The sequence below is a fragment of the Macaca fascicularis genome, chromosome 9 (genome assembly GCF_037993035.2).
Source record: "Macaca fascicularis isolate 582-1 chromosome 9, T2T-MFA8v1.1".
NCBI lineage: Eukaryota > Metazoa > Chordata > Mammalia > Primates > Cercopithecidae > Macaca > Macaca fascicularis.
In genome coordinates, this window is record NC_088383.1 from 134,907,843 (window position 1) to 134,926,567 (window position 18,725).

At 40.5% G+C, this 18,725-nt stretch overlaps 1 protein-coding gene and 1 pseudogene across 8 annotated transcripts in view; one reads left to right on the forward strand and one right to left on the reverse strand.

Moving 5' to 3' along the window:
- Window positions 1–18,725, forward strand: part of FANK1 (fibronectin type III and ankyrin repeat domains 1) — a 122,041-nt gene that overhangs the window by 46,119 nt on the left and 57,197 nt on the right. Inside the window, exon 2 of one of the 8 annotated variants that reach the window (XM_065521602.1) lies at window positions 10,065–10,184. The exons of the other annotated variants lie outside the window; for them this stretch is intronic. The gene's annotated coding sequence lies outside the window, so the exon portion shown is untranslated. The remainder of the gene's footprint in view (window positions 1–10,064; window positions 10,185–18,725) is intronic. 8 annotated transcript variants of the gene reach the window in all.
- On the reverse strand, window positions 15,043–16,734 carry LOC123566886 (guanine nucleotide-binding protein G(I)/G(S)/G(O) subunit gamma-10 pseudogene; annotated as a pseudogene).

The window sequence follows — 18,725 nt, forward strand, 5'->3', positions numbered from 1 at the left end:
GGCCTGCCCCTCCACACCTGCGGGTATTTCTCATCAGGTGAGATGAAAGACTGAGAAAAGAAATAAGATACAAAGTATAGAGAAAGATCAGTGGGCCCAGGAGACCGGCGCTCAGTGTACAGAGGACCTGTACCGGCACCGGTCTCTGAATTTCCTCAGTATTTATTGGTTACTATTTTTGCTATCTCAGCAAGGGGAATGTGGCAGGAGAACAGGGTGATAGTGGGGAGAAGGTCAGCAAGAAAACATGTGAGCAAAGGAACTCTGTGTCACAAATAAATTCAAGGGAAGGTACTATGCCTGAATGTGCACTTAGGACAGATTTGTGCTTTTATTCACCCAAACATCTCAGTGTAGTAAAAAGTAACAGCAGCATTTCTGTCAGCATATCTTACCTCCACCCATAGGGCGGTTTTCTCCTATCTCAGAACGAATGTACGATCAGGTTTTATACCGAGATATTCTATTCCCAGGGGCATGTAGGAGATAGAAGCCTTCCTCTTATCTCATCCGCAAGAGGCCTTCCTCTTTTACTAATCTTCTTCAGCACAGACCCTTTACAGATGTCGGGCTGGGGAATGGTCAGGTCTTTCCCTTCCCAAGAGGCCATATCTCAGGCTGTCTCAGTGGGGAGGAACCTTGGACAGTACCCAGGCTTTCTTGGGCAGAGGTCCCTGTGGCTTTCTGCAGTGCATTGTGCCCCTGGTTAATCTATAATGGAGAATGGCAATGACTTTTACCAAGCATACTGCCTGTAAACATATTGTTAACAAGGCACATCCTTCACAGCCCTAGATCCCTTAAACCTTGATTCTATACCACACATGTTTCTTTGAGCACAAGGTTGCGGCTAAAGTTACAGATTAACAGCATCTCAAGGCAAAACAATTGTTCGGGGTACAGATCAAAATGGAGTTTCTTATGTCTTCCTTTTCTACACAGACATAGTAACAGTCTGATCTTTTTCCTACATATCCCCCTTTTCTTTTTGACAAAACCACCATTGTCGTCATGGCCTGTCATTATGGATCCCCTCTCAAAATAGAGAAGAAATTTGATATGGCATAAGTAGGGATGCCTAGAGTTGGTCAAATCCAATTAATATTTCCTAGCAATTTTTGAAAGTCTTTTAATGATTTTAATGTGTCTTTTCTTGTTTCTATTTTTTGTGGTTTAATTTTCCTTTACCTGCATTGTACAATGACGACTGTATACACACATCTCTCCTAATCGTCATTATGGCCCACGTTGGGCGCCAGGTGAAGGGGTGACCTGCCCCTCCACACCTGTGGGTATTTCTCATGAGGTGGCACAAGAGACTGAGAAAATAAGAGAGAGACAAAGTATAGAGAAAGAACAGTGGACCCAGGAGACCGGTGTTCAGCATACGGAGGACCTGCACCAGCGCTGGTCTCTGAGTTTCCTCAGTATTTATTGATTACTATTTTTCACTATCTCAGCAAGGGGAATGTGGCAGGAGAACAGGGTGATAGTAGGGAGAAGGTCAGCAAGAAAACATGTGAGCAAAGGAACTCTGTGTCACAAATAAGTTCAAGGGGAGGGTACTATGCCTGAATGTGCACTTAGGGCAGATTTGTGCTTTTATTCACCCAAACATCTCAGCGTAGTAAAGAGTAACAGAGCAGCATTGCTGCCAGCATATCTTGCCTCCAGCCACACGACGGTTTTCTCCTATCTCAGAATAGAACAAATGTACGATTGGGTTTTATACTGAGACATTCTATTCCCAGGGGCATGCAGGAGACAGAGGCCTTCCTCTTATCTCAACCGCAAGAGGCCTTCCTCTTTTACTAACCCTCCTCAGCACAGACCCTTTACAGGTGTTGGGCTGGGGGATAGTCAGGTCTTTCCCTTCCCAAGAGGCCATATCTCAAGCTGTCTCAGTGGGGAGAAACCTTGGACAGTACCCAGGTTTTCTTGGGCAGAGGTCCCTGTGACTTTCTGCAGTGCACTGTGCCCCTGGTTAATCAAGAATGGAGAATGATGATGACTTTTACCAAGCACACTGCCTGTAAACATATTGTTAACAAGGCACATCCTGCGCAGCTCTAGATCCCTTAAACCTTGATTCCATACCACACATGTTTCTGTGAGCACAAGATTGGGGCTAAAGTTACAGATTAACAGCATCTCAAGGCAAAACAATGGTTCAGGGTACAGATCAAAATGGAGTTTCTTATGTCTTCCTTTTCTACATAGACACAATAACAATCTGATCTCTCTTTTCCCTAACACATTTCTAAACTTGGGATGGGAAATAACATTTTCACAAAGGTAAATGGTAAAGAAAGTGAAATAATAAGACACAATCCTGCAGAAATTCCATATTTGCAACATAACTGACAGGATTAGATTTCAGACTACATAAATTCTACAAGTCAATTACAATAAATCCAATGGAAAAATAAGCAATGTATGGACAATGGACATTTTGCAGAGGAAGCAATTTGGCAAATACAATCATGGGAAGGCATTAAAGCTGTCTGGAAAACGGAAATAAAAATGAAGACCATTGTAAGATACGATTTTGCATCTACAGGACTGGCAATAATTAAGTCTAATAATGGATTATGGGTCAGTGGAAACTCATACTTCTGGGGAAAGTGGAAATTAGTATAATCACTTTGAGAAACAATTTGGCATTATCACATAAGTTTGAATATTTATGTAGCTATTGACCAATAGATTTCACTGCTAGGTCTAGGCCCCAAAGAAACTTGTGTGTGGATACCAAGAAACCAAGAATGTTTACAGCTGCACTGTTTACAGTAGCAAAAACCTAGAAATGACCACATGCCCATTGTGAGGAACCTGACTTGAGGAACTATACATTATGGTATATTCACATGATGAAATATAACACAACAATGGAAAAGTGTGAACCACAGCTACTCACAACTTGATATATCCCAGTAACATGACATTTAATAAAACAAGTCTCAGAAAATCATACCATTTTATACCATTGTTATAATGGCATTAGCATTGTAGCAGCAAAACCAAACAATGCAGAAGGATTCATATGTACAATGTCACTTTTATAAATCATAGGGATAATGTACGCAAAACTGGTGGTGGTATCTTTGGGGGTTATTCAGGGTAATAGGATGGGGCCAGCACACAAGTGGAGCCACTGGTATTAGTAGTGTTCTGGCCTTCAGATGGGGGCTGGTTCCCAGCATGTGCCTTTTACATTTTATTAGGTATGGAGTTCACACACCCTTCTGATGTGAAATGTCATGATAATGATGAAGGAAAATAAGAAATAGCCTCTGTATATAAAGAGTAATCAGAGTTAATATAGGAAGGGAACTTCCTAGATAAAATGCTAGGAGTAAATTTCATGGGCAGTGTACAAGAGCATTGTGAAGCCATCGAGAGTCTGCTGAGAGCCACAGAAGAAACTTGAACAAAAAGTCACAATTTGTTCCTAGAAAAATTTATTCTCGATGGGTTGGTAGGTACAGCAAACCACACGGCACATGTTTACCTAGGTAACAAACCTGCATGTCCTGCACGTATATCCCAGAAATTAAAATTAAACAAAAATTTATTCTTATAAAGATGTCAATTCTCCCTGACTTCATAGGCTTAACATTTTATTAAAATTTTAGATTTTTTCCCCCAATCTGGACAAGCTGAGAACTGTCACCAAATCTTAAACAATTTGAGGAGGGGGACATTTTTTAAGGAAAAGAAGACAAAATTAAGAAAACAAAATTAGGTAGAAAAGCTAACATTAAAGACAAGAAAATTACAAATACTTAAAAGCTGACAAATATAAAACATTACCAACTTAAATTCAGAAAAACTATTAATCGACTGGTACACTTGTTACATTTTTCACTTCCTTTCATTAACTGAATTATCGAATAATCTAAGAGCTTATTTGCTCCTTCTATTTGAAGTTTGTCTTTCATTTAATTACTGCTTTTCATTAGATCCAAATTTTTTTTATAATTTGCTTTTTTTTTTTTTTTTTCTGAGGTGGTGGTCTGTCACCCAGGCTAGAGTGCAATGGCATGATCTCAGCTCACTGCAACCTCTGCCTCCTGGGTTCCAGCAATTCACCTGCCTCAGCCTCCTGAGTAGCTGGGATTACATGCGTGCACCATCACACCAGGCTAATTTTTGTATTTTTAATAGAGACAGGGTTTCACCATGTTGGCCAGGCTGGTCTCCAACTCCTGACCTCGTGATCTCACCGCAGCCTCCCAAAGTGATGGGATTACAGGCGTGAGCCACTGTGCCCAGACTATAATTTGCTGCTTGATGTCAGAATAATTTCTATTAATTTCATTGTTCATCTTTAATCGCCCTTGTTTCATAGTCCAGTAATTTTCTGTATTTTCTATTAAACCCTTCGTATGTCTAAATCAGGAATCAGTTTCCATTTTTTTTCTAAACTAGCCTAAAATTGTTTTTCTAAATTACAGTTAAAATGGCATATTCGAACTTTTTTAACTTTTAAAATATTGACATATAATTAACATACCACAAAACTCACCCTTTAAAAATATGTGTGATTCGGTGGCTTTTTATTATGTTCACAAAGTTGTACAATAATCACCATTATGTATCTTCACAACATTTTCATCACCCCCAGGATAAATCTCGTAACCAGTAGAAGCCATTCTCCCTTTTCCTCTTCTTCCAGCACTTTGCAACCACTAATCTACTTTGTCTGATTTACCTCTTCTGGACATTTCATATACATAGAATTATACAATATGTGACCGTTTGTGCAAACTTTATTAAATTTTGAATGAATTCTTTCTATCCATGCTCAGGTTTTCCTTCTGAGTCAGAAAATATATTTTAGAGTCTTTAAGATGTTGTGTACTTTGTGCTACAAGATCTCAGTGCTTTTTAATGGGCAAACCATCTCACTATCCTTTGACTCCTGAATACTAAGTTGGCATGGGTGATGAAAATACTACATGTAAAGGATAAATTCAAGAAGAATGTGTAACTTGCAAAATCTGAAGTAGTCAGCAACTTCAGGGACTGGGAAGGAAGCCTTCCTAGGGATAACTAAGTGATAAACTGAACTGTTGTCCAGAATGTCTTTTAAGTACTTACTAATGTTTTTAAAGAGTTCTGGAACCTTCATGTCTTCTGAAAGTCACATTTTTACATGACTGATTGCAAATGCAACATAAAGTTGCTCAGAACTTATTTCATTCTGTTGAAAAGACAAAACTGCGTTTGAATTATTCTTGTGTATACTTTAATTTCAGATGAATTTTGACAGTTAAAAGTTGCTTTGCTGTATAAAAAATGATTTTTCTATTTTTATAGAGTAGCACATGATAATGGCATACACAAAACAATTTGCTACTGGAGAATTTGTAGCAATATTATTTGGTGTTTGGTTTATTTACTTATTTGAGTTCCCACTTTATTTTCCCTTATTTTGTACATATTTTTCCTTTTTTGATTCTCCATGAGCTATTTTGGATAAATAAATGTCATATTTGTCCTTCTACCTTTACAGTTTTCCAGACACTTACATAAAAATTGATCAAATCTAGAAATTAATTGGATGATTCCTAGAAGTTTCTGTTACTTGAAGAGCACAACCTTTTCATTGTGATCTCTGATGAATAAACCTTTTTCACTTAACAATTCAATACCTTCCACTATTCTTCTTAATACTTCAGCATCATACTGTATGTTCCTTCTTTGTCCTGCAGGACGATGGTAAAATGCATTATAATTCATTTGTGTGTAATCCAAGGAAATGTAGACTTACTGTGTTGTGTGTGTCTTCTGATTAAGAGCTCAGTACATTTAATCTAGTCTGACGGTTTGCCTGGTGTAAGTCACGTGTGTCTTGTTAAAAAAATTTAATGACCAATTATATATTTTTTAGAATAGACTGCCCAAGATCTTATAACTATTTGCTCATATTTTTATAATACCTGTTTAGGAAACATTTAAACAAATCCTTTATGTTCTGCTTGATTCTCTGTAAATAGGAATCATGATTTTGGAGGCAGAAAAATTTGCAACCTCACAGTGTTGCTGTGAATTGCTCATTGTGACATGCAGGGATGAAAGTTCAAGGTACTTATGGAAGTCAACACGTTCATTAAAACGAGGCTGTGCTGACTGTAGAAATTGTTTTCTGTTTGGAAGGTTTTGTTTTCTGCTGGGAGTATTCTGATTCTCAGTCTTATTTCTCTTCTGTTATTACCAACATTTTCTTGGCGATTATGATTCTTAATGAAACAGTTCTGCGTACCATTTCAACCATTAGAGTTTTTAGTCTCCATTGTTTTATAGGAGAGTTCTTGACATTTCGAGGCTCCTGCCTATCTTCATTCTTTCAATTTCCTTTTTTGGCTTCCACTAAGATACTTTCCATTGAGTTTAAATTTTGGAATGATCAATAATTGTAGAAAAAAATAATTCATCTGAAATTGAGACATCCACAAAAATAATTCAAATGCATTTAAAAATCCACTGTGTTCAGTTGAGCCCTATAATTGTGTAACCAGATTATTCTCATACTATAAATATTGAATTATTGATGGGATGCATGTGGGAGTTTTTCATTGGAACATTTGCTTCTTCAGGCCATTTTGCTATATTGGTGGCAATTTTGCATGCTGCTTTATCTGGAACTGTCAGACTTTGTGGTGACAAGATGTGTCAGATAAGTTCAGGTGCGCATAAATCAGGCAGCCTCATCCCCAATTATACTTACTCTTTGTAGGAATATTTGGTGTTTGTGTCCTACAAACCCAGGAATTTTATTTCATGTGATTTGCTTTAAAAAAAAAAAAAGCATGGTGTGTTTATAATTATGTACATTATTTTTTGAGTATCTTTCTTGACAGGTGAAAACTTATTTTAACTAGGTATCAGCAAGAACCAAATTCTCTGCTTCAAACTGTAAAACTTGGCTGTTTGGGTGTTTGCCCAGAATGTCAGGTCAGGGTTTAGATGCCAATCCTGCCAGTTTCTTGCCCTGAAAACCACTGAACTGTATGATTTAAGTCAGTGAATTTATAGTGTGTGGATTTCATCTCAATAAAGCTGTTTTAAAAAAAGTTCAGAGAAGATGTTCTTTCCTGAGCTCTGGCCCAAACCAGGATCATCCGTGTGTGTATCAGGTGCTGAGATTGGGGGGATCTGGACACCAAAGCACTCCTCTGTCCCTGGAAAATTCCTATTTGCATTTTCCAGCAGCTCAGGTGTCATCTTGATGAAAATGTTCCTCGATGTCTGAGACAGAGTGGACCACCCTCCTGGTTTGTATACCTCTGCTTGCATCTCTCCTGCAGATTGGTACCTTGTTTTTCTGTGAGTTGTTTATCTCCCTCTATCTCCCTTAAGACCTTTGCTGCTATGGTGCCCAGCAGGAAACACACACACACACACACACACACACACACACTCTCTCACACACTTCTTACATGCCTGATACGGTGGACTCATTAAAGGCTGGGGTGGCAGCTCTCGGGGAGTTAATGGGCAGCTTTATCTCCACAGAGAGAAAGCTCGGTGTAGAAAATGCTGTGTTCTCTTCCTCACAGCTGCTGACTTCAGGGCACTGGTCAGCCTCTATTTCTTTGTAGTGGTTTTTTAGACTTGAGTGCGCATTGGAATGACCTGAAAGTCTGTTAACATGAGAAATGCTTGGCCCCAGCCTCCGAGTTTGGGTCAGTAGGACTGGTGTCAGAACTGATAATTTCCATTTCTAGCAAGTTCCCAGTGATAAGCCAGGAACCCTGCTTCGAGAACCACTTGGTCCCCCTGCCAAGGCTCACTTGTCTTGGGAGACGGCTTGTGAAGGCCCCTCTGTTTGTGCAGCTTGGTGGTTTGCATCGGGCTCTGTGGCTGAAGTTGGAATCTTCAAGAGGCCTCCCCAGACGCATGGTACTAGTTTAGTCTGAATGACTGTCTAGGGATTTTCAGACTTTGCTCTCTAACCCTCCTAAGTAGAATGGAGTCACCTTAGGGTGACTGATCCAGGGAGGTGGTGTGGGTGATGCTTCAGACCTCACCTTCTCACCAGATCAGCTCTGTTTTTATGTCTTAGGCACTAGGATCCTATAGGTGAACTTCTTTGGAGAATGAGTTCCTATGCAGGGGAAAAACCCCACATTTTTATGGTAACAACCTGGATTCTGGGCCCTGCAAAGTGAGCAGCTTATGAAAGCCCTGAGGTTTCCTCTGAGCTCCAGGTCCCAGAATGCCAGAGGGCCAGAATGCCTCTTGGTTGCTAAGTTGTATTTTTTTCATTTCTTGGAGAGCTACAACTCCAAATTCAGCATACCTTTGTGGTTCAGACTCTGAAGTCAGACAGACTTGGGTTCATGTCCTGGACCTGCCCCTCCTAGCTGGGCACCCTGCTGCTTCTGGGAGGTCTTTGCGTCTGTGTCCGTAACATGGGCCATGATTCTCTGCCTTCCCCGTGGGCTGCTGTGAGTCTTGGATGAGATCTGTAGGAAGTAAAGCTCACAGTCACAAAGAAAATGAGCACTTAAACAAAGGATTTCTCAGCAAGGCAAAATTTACTTCTGCAGAAGGGTGCTGCTCTCAAGTTTGGTCACCATGAGAGCACACCAAACAAAGGAGGGAAGGGGTTTTTATCCCTAATGGCAGTTTGTCCCAGCTACTGTGTCCTGTCTCCACTGTGGAGTCAGACTGTACAGTCTAAGCTGAACCCAGTTGGCTAACTTGAATGGTGTAGGAATGTGGTTACACTGGCGGAAGGGGCAGTTTCGGTGGGAAGAGCCATTGCGACGGGAGGGGTCATTTACAGAGTGGGTAGCAGATGTGGGCTCTGTAGATAAGGACCAGCGGGAAAGTTGTTTACTGAAACCAAGACAGGGGGGCATAAAGGATAAGGAAGTTAGTTTGGCCTTGGAAGTAGGGAACAAAGAGCAAGGATGTTAAACCTTTGAATGGGAACTTCTTTTGTGTCTAACAGGTTGTAGATCCCAAACACTTGGCACGGTATCTGACCCATCATCAGCGTGCTCAGTTAAATATTAGCATTGCCATGATGGTTTTGTTCTTGTAGTGAAAATTAGAACATTATTCTTAAAGGATCAGTAATTTTTAAATGAAATAAATATGAAGACCTGCTTGAAATCTCTGAAAAATTTCAATAGTTAATGGATTTTTTCCTGTACTGGGCAAAATTGATTTTTAATTAAAAACAAAATAGAGGGGTCAGGCGCAGTGGCTCACACTTGTAATCCCAGCACTTTGGGAGGCCGAGGTGGGCAGATCACTTGAGGTCAGGAGTTCAAGACCAGCTGGCCAACATGGAGAAACCCTGCCTCTACTAAAAATATAAAAATTAGCCAGACCCAGTGGTGCACGCCTGTAGTCTCAGCTACTTGGGAGGCTGAAGTGGGAGAATCCCTTGAGCCCAGGAGGCAGAGATTGCAGTGAGCCAAGATTGTGGCACTGCGATCCAGCCTGGGCAACAGAGTGAGACTCTGTCTCAAAAAAAAAAAAAAAAAAAAGAAGGAAAATGAATTAAAGGAGCATTTACTTAACTAAAAGGCAGTTTTAAAAGAAAAACTGCCTACAATCATAACATTAGCAGAAATCACTTCACCTTTTTATGTTGATTGCTTTGCTCCACCAAGAATTTCTGGAAACACTGGTAATGCTCAAAGTTTTTTTTTGTCTTCAACTTTTAAGTTCAGGGGTACATGTGCAGGATGTAGGTATGCTACGTAGGTGTCATAGTGGTTTGCCATACAGATTAACCCATCACCTAGAATTAAGCCTAGCATCCGTTAGCTATTCTTCCTGATGCTCTCCCTTCCTACCCACCTCCCCAGCAGACCCCAGTGTGTGGGTCCCCCACATGTGACCATGTGTTCTCATCATTCAGCTCCCACTTATAAATGAGAACATGTGGTGTTTGGTTTTCTGTTCCTGCATTAGCTTGCTGAGGATAATGGCTTCCAGCTCCATCTGTGTCCCTGCAAAAGGATATGATCTCATTCCTTTTTATGGCTGCATAGTTGCAACATCAAATTTGATGCATTTTATTATTGTGATCTTTTCAGACAGTGTCTTGCTGTGTCACCCGGGCTGGAGTGCAGTGGTGCGATCATGACTCCCTGCAGCCTCGACCTCCAAGGCTCGAGATCCTCCCACCTCAACCTCCCAAGAAGCTGGGACTACAGGTGTGCACCACCACACACCCAGCTAATTTTTGTAGAAGCAGATTTTCACCACGTTTCTCGGTCTGGTCTCAAACTCCAAGGCTCAAGCAATTCTCATGCCTTGCCCTCCCAAAGTGCTGGCATTATAGGTGTTAGCCACTGTGCCTGGCCCCATCTTATTTTTAAATGAAGTTTTAATAAGATGTCAGTTATGTGCTTCATCTCAAGTGATTGGCTCCAAAACAAATCAAGTTCCTTCCAAGTACAAAAGAATCTATGTTCTAAGGCAGTGGAAGGAAGCGGGGTTGGGGAGAATATATCGTGTTCAAGGAAAATGAAAAGAACTTAACGTTTTGAAACACTTCTAGTCAAAGGAACTATGACTAATATATCCTGGATGTGATGGGAGGTGGGGGGCATTTAAGCCCACATTCCCACTTACTCCCATTTTAAAGTTAGAATCAGGAGGAAGATGGGGATCGAGGTAAAGAATTTTGCTATATCACAGTTTGGCTAAAAGGCATTCTACCTAGCAAGAATGCAAGTGATTTACACCCTATCTACTCTTGAAGCTTAAACCAGTACTTCGATGATACTTTTTTTTTGGGTGGGGGGTGGTAAAGGGAGGAAACAGCCAGAATGAGGATTGAATATATTTGAAAGGAGATTCAAACTGATGTTTATTGAGCACTTCACTTTGGAAAAGCAAAAAATCAAAGGCTGTCTTAGATTGTACAGAAAATATGATTTATTGGAGATATCCCTTGCCTCCAAGCTCTAATATTAAGCCTCCAAATATAATGCAAGTTATATTGATATAGAAAATGGGAAGGAGCGGGCAGATTTATTATGTATGACCATGAATAATTTTTATCTTTATTGCTCTCCCACTTCAGATCAAGTTGGAATTTTTAACTTTTCACCAAAGATTCTTTGGTTTTACAGAAAATATAGCACAGGTACATGAAATGTAATATATTTATTGTATATGCTTTTAATAGTAGAAACTAATTTTAAAGTTAGGCAGTTTAAAATAAATTTAAAATTATAGTTTAGTGGTCATAAGAGTTAGATAATTGTGTGGTAACCTGTGAGTGTGTTTATTTAGCAATTATGGTGACCATGAAGGGACTTGCTCAGGCCATTTAGCAGAATATCTGACAAACCAGAAGGAAGATGGTTTTAATAACAAGGAAAAACATAAGCTCATTATAGATTTGTATAATAAGGGTGAGTCCAGAGTCGTATAGGCTTCTAACGTACAGTGACAGTCTTGCTCTGTCGTCCAGGCAGGAGTGCAGTGGCGTGATCTCGGCTCACTGCAACCTCACCCTCCCGAGTTCAAGTGATTCTCCTGCCTCAGCCTCCTGAGTAGCTAGGACTACAGGTGCATGCCACCATGCCCAGCTAATTTTTTGTATTTTTAGTAGAGATGGGGTTTCACTGTGTTAGCCAGAATGGTCACGATCTCCTGACCTTGTGATCTGCCTGCCTTGGCCTCCCAAAGTGCTGGGATTACAGGCGTGAGCCACCGCGCCTGGCTTACTGTTGATGTCTTTAACTTACCACAATCTCCTTCAAGCAATACCCTGCTGCTTGACCTTATGCACAAGAACCTTATAACAGTATTCTTCCAGGCCCCAGACTTGGTGCTGTTGTTATCCTCTATGTTGCTTTTGCATACCCTATTAACCTCACAAAACATTGTTGTTATTTTTGTTTTAGGCAGACAACATATTTTATATTTACCCACATACTTGCCTTTATTAGGGTTCTTTGTTACTTTGTGTAGATCCAGATTTGTATCTTGTATGGCTTGTCTTCTGCCTGAGGAACTTCCTTTAACATTTTGTATGGTTCAGGTGTATTAGCGATGAGCTCTCTCAGCTTGGTTTATGTTAACCTTTTATTTTGCCTTTATTTTTATTTATTTTTTTGTGACGGAGTCTCTGTTGCCCAGGCTGGAGTGCACTGGCGTGATCTCCACTCATTGCAACCTCCGCCTCCCAGATTCAAGCAATTCTCCTGCCTCAGCCTCCCAAGAAGCTGGGACTACAGGCACCCGCCACCACACCCGGCTAATTTTTGTACTTTTAGTAGAGATGGGATTTCACCATGTTGTCCAGGCTGGTCTTGAACTCATGACCTCAGGTGATCCGCCCACCTCAGCCTCCCAAAGTGCTGGGATTATAGGCATGAGCCACCATTCCCGGCCTTGCCTTTATTTTTTAAAGATAATGTCACTAGGTAAAGAGTTCTCGTTTGACACACTTTCCTTTTGAGTGCTTAAAAAATTTTTTTAAAAATTGGTTTCTTTTAAATTTGTAATTGACTTTTTTGGTGCATGTTTATGGGGTATAGAGTGATGTTTTGGTGCATAAAATGTATAGTGATCAGATCAGGGTAATTAGCGTATCATCTTGAACATTCTTTAGTTTGGGAGGGTGAACATTAAATATCCTCTTTGTAGCTATTTGAAACTATGTATTACTGTTAACTATAATCATTCTACAGTACTGTAGAACTCTAGAACTAATTCCTCCTATCTAGCTGTAATTTTATATCCTTTAATGAACCTCTTCCTATCTCTCTGCTTCCTTTACCCTTCCCAGCCTCTAGTATCCTCTGTTCTCCTTTTTACTTCTGTGTGATCAACAATTTTTTTTTTTTTTTTTAGCTTCTGTATTAGTCTGTTTTCACATTGCTATAAAAAACTGCCCAAGACTGGGTAATTTAAAAAGACGCTTAATTGACTCACAGTTCTGCATGGCTGAAGAGGCCTCAGGAAACTTAAAATTATGGTGAAAGAGGAAGCAGGCATGTCTTAGGGGGTTTCACCATGTTGGCCAGGCTGGGTCTCGAACTCCTGGCCTCAAGTGATCAGCCAGCCTTGGCCTCCCAAGGTGCTGGGATTACAGGCATGAGCCACCATGCCCAGCCTGTTTATAGTTTTTTGAGGAACATCCATACTGTTTTCCATAGTGGCTGTACTACTTTACATTCCCACCAAGAGTATTTAAGAGTTCCCTTTTCTCTACATCCTCACTAGCATTTGTTAGTCTTTTGATAATAGCTATCCTACAGTGAGATGATACCTCACTGTGATTTTGAGTTCCATTTCCCTTATAATTAGTAATGTTGAGCATTTAAAAAATGTATTTCTTGGCCATTTGTTTGTCGTCTTTTGACAAGTGTCTGTGTAGATTATTGGCCTATATTTAAACTGGATAGTTTGAGAATACAAACAAATGGAAAGACATCCCATGCTCATGGATCAGAAGAATTAATTTTTTTTTGAATTAAGCAGAAATTTTATTTCCAAACTCTTCAAAGATTATTGCAAACACAAAGTTGCCTTCTAAAAGTGTCCCAAATCAAATCAAAGGCATAGCATCAAAATAAATAAAACACTTGTGACATTAAGAATTATTTTAGGGCCGAGCGCGGTGGCTCAAGCCTGTAATCCCAGCACTTTGGGAGGCCGAGGCGGGCGGATCACAAGGTCAGGAGATCGAGACCACAGTGAAACCCCGTCTCTACTAAAAATACAAAAAATTAGCCGGGCGCGGTGGCGGGCGCCTGTAGTCCCAGCTACTCAGGAGGCTGAGGCAGGAGAATGGCGGGAACCCGGGAGGCGGAGCTTGCAGTGAGCCGAGATCGCGCCACTGCACTCCAGCCTGGGTGACAGAGCGAGACTCCGTCTCAAAAAAAAAAAAAAAAAAAAAAAAAAATTATTTTAGGTTGTAGTATTTTACATTACTTTGTTTTTAACTGTTTACAGTGTTCTTCGAGTCATATTTAAACATTTCTTAAGATATGAAATAGGCCGAGTATGGTGGCTCATGCCTGTAACCCCAGCACTTTGGGGAGGCCAAGGTGTGTGGATTGCTTGAGGTCAGGAGTTCAAGACCAGGCTGGGCCAACATAGTAAAACCCTACCTCTACTAAAAATCCACACATACACACACACACACAAATTAGCTGGGCGTTGTGGCATGCACCTGTAATCACATATGACAGTTACTTGGGAGGCTGAGGCAGGGGAATTGTTTGAACCAGAGAGGCTGAGGTTACAATGAACTGAGATCATGCCACTGCACTCCAGCCTGGGTGACAGAGCGAGACTCCGTCTCAAAAAAAAAAAAAAAAAAAAAAGATAAGAAGTAATGTATTTAGGTACAACCACAACTACAAGAACCGAATCTGCTTCATCTATATATACGATGGGGCAACCAAATGCCTCACATAACATTAATCTTTCCAGATAAGTTTGCTAAGGAACAGCTCCCATGTTAAGTGTTTAAAAATGAAACAACCTTCTCATTTGGAAAAATCAAGGCATCAGTCAATTAGTAAAGACTACTTTTTTCCCCAGCAGTTTGTACTTTCTTACCTTAGTTTAGAAACTGTAAATTCATGAGCAGAACAAATTTTGTAGTATTTGTTGTTCCTGACAAATATTTTTATACCAAATAACAAATATTCAATTTTTTAAATAAAATTTTTTCCTTCCTAAATGTGAACATCCAGTAAATAAAACATACATGATATTCCAGGTATAGAAACATCAGGAATTCACTTATGAAAGAGGTACATTTTGGCATATCTGGTGGTAAGGTTTGTTTTTTTGGTGAAGTGCTTTATATGTAAGACAGACAAAAACCCAGACTTACTCTTTAGAGCTAGATTCCTTCTCCCAGTTTCCTTAATTGAGCAGAAACTCACCAGTTTCTGTAGAATTTTGGTTATAGTACCAGGCCACAGGAAGTCTGAAATAACTGTCACTTGACCAGTGAAAAGCCTCTCTTGAGGCTTGGAGGCAGTGATTTATCACTTTGTGCTTGAAGGCTTTCCTCTGCAGACTTCTTTCCTAGAGTCTTCAGGGTAAAGCACAGGATCTCGACTCCAGGAGGGGGTTACTTCCTGCTGGAACACTGACCAGCAGGGCATCCTTTCAGGCATTCTGCATGCAGTACTGTTGCAGCTCTGCAGCTGCCTGAGAGACCGTGATCCTCTCCCACTCTGACCTGCAGCTTGAGCTGCTGCACCAGGTGCTGCAGGGCACTCTCGCTGGCCCTGGAAGACATGGTAGCAGCAGTGTGTTCCAAGGGCCGTTGAGCCAAGGTAGGCAGGTCAGCCCTGCCAGGCCCTGAGTGTGGGCACTACCAATATTTTTGAAAGGACCATACTATCCAAAGCAATCTACAGATTCAATGCAATCCTTCCCCCCACGCCCCGTGCAGGAGTCTTGCTCTGTCACCCAGGCTGGAGTGCTGTGGCGCGATCTCAGCTCACTGCAAGCTCTGCCTCCTGGGTTCATGCCATTCTCCTGCTTCAGCCTCCTGAGTAGCTGGAACTACAGGTGCCCACCACCACACCCAGCTAATTTTTTTTGTATTTTTAAGAGACGGGGTTTCACTGTGTTAGGCCAGGATGGTCTCGATCTCCTGACCTCATGACCTGCCCACCTTGGCCTCCCAAAGTGCTGGCATTACAGGTGTGAGCCACCATGCCCTGGCCTCAATGTAATCTTTATCAAAATGCCAATGACATTCTTCATAGAAATAAAATCTTAAAATTTATATTGAACCACAAAAGGCCCCCAATAGCCAAAACAGTCCTGAGCAAAAAGAAACCTGGGGGTATACACTGTCAGACTGCAAAATATACTACGAAGCTATAGTAACCAGAACAGCATGGTACTGTTATAAAAACAGACACACTAATGGAACAGAATCGTGAACCCAGAAAGTAACCTATTGATTTACAGCTAACTGCTTTTTAAAAATTTTTTATTTTTTGAGACAGTGTCTCACTCCATCTCCAGGCTAGAGTGCAATGTCATGATCATAGCTTACTGTAGCCTTGACCTCCTGGGCTTAAGAAATCATCCTACTTCAGCCTCCTGAGTAGCAGGGACTACAGGTATGTGCAACTGTACCCAGCTAACTTTTAAAAATTTTCTGTGGAGACAGAGTCTCACTGTATTGCATAGGCTAGTCTTGAAACCCTGGACTCAAATGGTTCTCCTGCCTTAGCCTCCCAAAGTGCTGGGATTATAGGCATGAACCACCACGCCTGGCTACCAACTAATTTTTGACAAAGGCAACAAGAATACTCATTGGGGAAAGGATAATCTCTTCAATAAACGATGCTGGGAAAACTAGATATCCATATGCAGAAGAGTGAAAATAGACCCTCACCTCTCACCCTATATGAAAATAAAATGGATCAAAGACCTAAATGTAAGATCTGAAACCATAAAACTACTACAAGAAAACATAGGGGAAACCCTTCAGGACATTGGTCTGGGAAAATATTTTATGAATAAGACCTCAAAAGCAGTCAACAATCACTTGAGCCCAGGAGTTTAAGACCAGCCTAGGCAACATAGTGAGACCCTGTCTCTTCAAAAAATTAAAAGTTAGCCAGATGTGATGTATGTACCTGTAGTCCTAGCTACTCAGGAAGCTCAGGCAGGTGGTTAACTTGAATCCAGCAATCCAAGGCTGCAGTGAGCTACTGTCAAACTACTGCACTCTAGCCTGGGTGACAGAGCAAAAGCTTGTCTCTTAAAGCACAGGCAACAAAAGCAAAAATAAACAAATGAGATTACATGAAATGAAGAAGCTTCTGCACAGCAAAGGAAACAACGGAGTGAAAAGGCAACCTACAGAATGGAAGAATACATTTGCAAGCTATTCATCTGATGGGATTAATATCCAGAATATACACAGAGCTCACACATCTCAACAGCAAAAAACAATCTGAATACTTTAAAGGCATATCTACTCTGCTATTAGCTTACGTGCTTCTGAAGAGAGGTCTGCTGTCTTTGTTTTTCTGTAGATCCCCTTGCACCCGCCATGGCTGCTTCTACGATTTTCCACTGAACCTTAGCAATTAGATTAGAATGTTGCTTGGCGTAGTTTTCTTACGTTTATTCTGCTTGGGGTTGTTGAGGTTCTTGGATTTGTGGGTTTATGCTTTTCATCAAATTTAGGAAATTGACCATTATTTCAAATCATTTTGTTTCTTGTTTCTCTTCTCTCCCTTGGATTACAATTACACATGTGTTGGACTGCTTGATACTGGCCTTTAGGTCACTGGTGCTCTTAATTTATTCTCAATCATTTTTTCTGTCTCCTTTGTTTTGTCAATTTTTAAAATAGCTATTTCTTTTCATTTATTGATACAGTTTTCTGCCAAGTATAACCTGTTAATTCTATTTTTCAATTTTGTATTGTATTTTTTTTATTTCTAACAGTTCTAAGTATTTTAAAAATATTTTCTTATGCTCATGTTTTTATCTTCTTGAAGACAATACTTACAGGATAACATTTGTTTACTAATTCTATCATAGATGTCATTTGAGTTTCTCTTGATTTTTTTCTTCCTGTTGGTCATATTTTGTTTCCTTGCATATTGGTGATTTTTTTAAAAAGTTTAGTTTTATAATTTTAGATTTATAAAATACAAATCTATTTCTTAGAGTTCTCACATAACCTGCACTCATTTACCCCATTATTAACATTTTATATGAATATGGTACATTTGTTACAAATGATGAACCAATGTTGATACATTATTATTATTATTTTGAGATGGAGTCCCGCTCTGTCACCCAGGCTGGAGTGCAGTGGCGTGATCTCTGCTCACTGCAATCTCCGTCTCCTGGGTTCAGGCGATTCTCCTGCCTCAGCCTCCTGAGTAGCTGGGATTACAGGTGCCCACCACCATGCCTGGCTAATTTTTGTATTTTTAGTGGAGACGAGGTTTCACCATGTTGGACAGGCTGGTCTCGAACTCCTGACTCCCTCAGATGATCCACCCACCTCGGTCTCCCACAGTGCTGGGATTACAGGTGTGTGAGCCACCATGCCAGGCTGATACATTATTATTGACCAAAGTCCATACTTTATTCAGATCTCCTTAGTTTTTACCCAATGTCTCTTTCCTCTTTTATCCCATCCAGAATACCACATTATATTTAGTTGTCATTTCTCCTGAAGTTCCACTTGGCTGTCAGTTTCTCAGACTCTTGTTTTTGATAACCTTTACAATTTTGGGAAGTACTGCTCAGGTATTTTGCAAATGTGTCTCAATTGGAATTTTTCTGTTTTTTTTTTTTTTTTTTTTTTTTCTCATAGATGGATTTTATAGATTTTTTTTGGGAGGAAAATCACAGAGGTAAAAATGTGATTTTCGTTACCTCAAATTAAGAATATATACTATCCACGTGACTTAACCGCTTTTATTTATTTATTTATTTATTTATTTAGAGACGGAGTCTCTGTCACCTAAGCTGGAATGCAGTGGCAAAATCTCAGCTCACTGCAACTTCCACCTCCCAGGTTCAAACAATTTGCCTGCCTCAGCCTCCCAGGTAGCTGGGACTACACATGCCTGTGACCATGCCTGGCTGATTTTTGTATTTTTAGTAGAGATGGGGTTTCACCATATTGGCCAGGCTGGTCTTTAACTCCTGACCTTGTGATCCAACCACCTTGGCCTCCCAAAGTGCTGGGAGGATTACAGGCATGAACCATGGCGCCCAACCGT